General features: G+C 35.7%; 1 pseudogene; it reads left to right on the top strand.

Annotated features, from left to right (window-relative positions):
• The first annotated feature begins 1,752 nt into the window (after positions 1 to 1,752).
• Positions 1,753 to 2,010, top strand: LOC125931711 (40S ribosomal protein S27-like; annotated as a pseudogene).
• The last annotated feature ends 1,778 nt before the right edge of the window (positions 2,011 to 3,788 follow it).

A 3,788-nucleotide genomic window follows, 5' to 3' on the forward strand; every position in this document is an offset into this window, starting at 1 on the left:
ACGCTCAGAGCCTGGAGCCTGTTTCAGATTCTGTGTCTCCCTCTCTCTCTGCCCCTCCCCTGTTCACGCTCTGTCTCTCTCTGTCTCAAAAATAAATAAACGTTAAAAAAAATTTTAAAAAAATAAAAGAATCTAGGTCCAAAAATAAAATAAAATAGAATAAATACAAACAAACAATAAACAATAAAAGAAAGAATAAAAGAATATGTATATATAAAAATAAAAATAATAATGCTAAAAAGTAAAAAAAAAAAAGAAATTGAAAAATAAAATAAATGAAAAAATAATAATGAAGAGTAAAAGTAAAACGGAAGTTAGATCCTATTTCCCCTAGAGCTGAAGCTTTGCAACACTATGCTCCATAGACTTGGTGCAAGGGAATTGTTTGTGCTGGTTTTGGAAGAAAGAAGGTTCTGCTGTGATGATTCTCAGACTCACTTGTTTAGGTGCAAATGTGCCTCCAGGGTTCAGGGGGGACGGGGCTTGGTTTAATTATCTCCGGCTTCCACCAGTTGGTACTGTTTTGCTCCTTGAAGGTTTTTCAGCTCTGAAGGGTGGAATGAATATGGCCCTCCCCTGTTCTATAAGCTCCTGAGCTGAATGTTTGCACATCCTCCCACACACACACTCTTCAGGGAATTCTCAGAGAAGAGAATTAATCACTCCTATTGTGTCTCTGATTTCCCTCAGAGCCCCATATTCACCAGCTTGTGTCCAGGCTTTTTATCTCAGGCGCATGACTGAGTTTCAAAACTCCAAATTTTAGGGATTCCAGGGGTGCAGATCTACACTGCTCCTCTGGGATCTGGGAGAGGGACTCAACAGGCTTTTGCTGGCCCATTTATGTTGGGGGAGGGGAGAGTGGCATGACTGTCCAGCTATTCAGAGTTTATGTCAAAACAGCAAAAAAAACAGCCCCCCTGCTTGCAGCCCTCAGCCAGAAAGAATCCCCTCTCATGCCTGGAAACAGCATAGCACATGGCACAACCAGTCTTTCTTCTTACCCAATGGATTGTCGAACCATGCTGTCACTCTTGGGATTCTATCCCGCTTCACCACTTGAGCACTTTTAAGCCAGGCAATTCCCCCATGGTAGCTGGCTGCTAAAAGTTCATATTCTGTGCTCCCCTGCTTATACTACTTTGCAGTAGCCCAAGTAAGCAAGCTTCTTCACCCCAGCTGGATCCAGAGCAGTACCTCCCCACTTAAACTCACAGCACCTCCTACCTTCCAATTTTCTACATGTAATCTTGCAGGTTTTGTTCACTCAAACCTCTAGTTGGTTTCTTTGATGTTCATAACAATTTGATAACTATCTAGCAGTGTTCAAGGGATGAAGCAAGCCTAGGGTCTCCCTAATCCTCTACCATCTTAACTCACTCTATATTTCTTTATACAACACATTGGACAAGACAGACAAGAAAAAATAACACTTTAGTAGTAAAATGCATATAACATACCTTAAGTACAATAGGAATTCAGATAAAAGTGTTCTGAATTCAATTTTTAATCTTAATCAGTCCGTGTTTTCCTCATGAAAGATGGTACCTAAGGTAAGTCTTGCAGATTGTCTAGTTACAGAAAAAAAAAGAATGTCTTGTCTCTGAATCTGCTTCTTCATTGGTAAAAAAAGGGATGATGTTGTCCCCTTCTCTCCTATATCATTGCTATGGTTGAATAAGGTGGCATATGTGAAAATATTTGGTAAATTAAAAAGAATTAAGGACTGGCTGGGCTTTCAAAAGAATCAATATGCCTTTAGCTAGAAATATACTACACCCATCCTTAAGAGGAAAGGAAAAAAAAACATAAAAAGAAATAGCTAGCTCAAAGCCCATATTCCTATTTTATGGATGTAAAATGTCCAGGTTGTTACAAGAGTACCACGGTTTTCAGCCATGATCAGACGGTGTGTTTTTTGGTATAGGTTGTTTAACATTGTTGCGCCAGCCAAGAGGAGGAAATGCCAGACTCACAGAAGGCTTTTCATTTAGAAGAAAGCAACACTAATGATCCATATTAATGTTATATCCTCCTGAATTTGTGTTATATCACAGAGAGCCTTATCAGCTCAGTAATTCCAGTTAATCTATAAAGATAATGTAATTGTTTTTAATTTTGTAAGGTGCACATCAGTTGTCTATTTTGGTGTCAGTTTTTCAATAAATTTTGGCTATGGACAAAAAAAACACTAAACAATGTAAACTGTTACTAATACTTGCTAAAGTATGAAAGTGTGAGTGCATGTGATTGATGTGTGTACATACAGCTGACAGTGAGGGTATTGTTTTAAGGATGGACAACTCCCCTACTACTAACTCAGAGAGTTATAAAATTTCAGGGCAAAGAGGGACCTCAAAGGTCATGTGATCTAACCCCATCTGGTGCTTGTTAAAAAGGAGGCTGGAGGAGAAAATGGTCTGGTATCTACTAAGGAAACTGATCTGTGTCTCTACATAGTCATTAATCGCCCAAATTCTGTTATTTTAGAAAATAGTACCACAGATTTTTTTTATTAATCTTATAAATTGACTTGAATTAATATTTTCTTTTACTTTTAATGTTTTTAATGTTGACTGAAGTAAAGCATTATATTTATTTCAGTGCAGACTCTTCCTTTTTCTTCTAATTACCATATCCCAAAAATATGGAAATTGAAAAATTGGAAGGCAATTTTCTTAGATCAGCTTATTGTTTCTGAATTTTGCTCCTAAAAGAAGATTCTTTGCATTCCCAAATTAAGAACATGATTTGTTGGGGAAGATGTTCTAACCCAAAGTACAGAAAACAGAGAGAAGAGTCACAGTTTTATCTTTCAGCTCACTTATTCTGGATATTAATCAGTACCTAATGCCAATTTATCTCAGGGAAGACCACCCAAGTAACTTTAATCAGGTTGGACTTTATAGTAGATGATTATTTCAAGGCAGTTCTCAGTATATATGGCTTAATTCCAAGGGTAATGTTAGTCATTTTTATGTAACTCTAAACTTGCCAAGGAAACAAGAATATTATAGTGATAGTTAAGCAAAACATTTAGGTAATTAGCTTTAGATGAGAAAACACAAGTGCCACTTTTTTCTTCCTTTTTCATTTTTATTTATTTATTTTTATTTAAATACAAGTTAGTTAACATACAGTATAGTCTTGGCTTCAGGAGTAGAACCCAGTCTCTTACATATGACACCCATTGCTCATCCCAACAAGTGACCTCCTTAATTCCCATTAACAATTTAACTCATCCCCCGAACCCATTCCCCCTCCAGTAACGCTCAGTTTGTTTTCTGGATTGAAGAGTCACTTATGGTTTGTCTCATCTCTGTTTTTATCTAATATTTCCCTTCCCCTATGCAATTCTATTGACTTTCTCAAATTCCACATATGAGTGAAATCTTATGATATCTGTCTTTCTCTAACTGACTTATCATAATGCCCTGTAGTTCCATCCATGTTGTCACAAAGACAAGATTTCATTCTTTATCATCACTATTATTCCATTGTGTATATACATATGTATACATATGTATACATATATATGTATATGTATATATATATATATATATATATTCCATCCATGTTGTCACAAATGGCAAGATTTCATTCTTTATCATCACTGAGTAGTATTCCATTGTGTATATACATATGTGTATATATATGTGTATATATATATATGTGTATATATACGTACATATATACGTATATATATATACGTGTGTATATATATACATATATACATACATATATATATACGTGTATATATAAGTGTATATATACGTACATATATTTAC

The sequence above is a fragment of the Panthera uncia genome, chromosome X, assembly GCF_023721935.1.
Source record: "Panthera uncia isolate 11264 chromosome X, Puncia_PCG_1.0, whole genome shotgun sequence".
Lineage (NCBI taxonomy): Eukaryota > Metazoa > Chordata > Mammalia > Carnivora > Felidae > Panthera > Panthera uncia.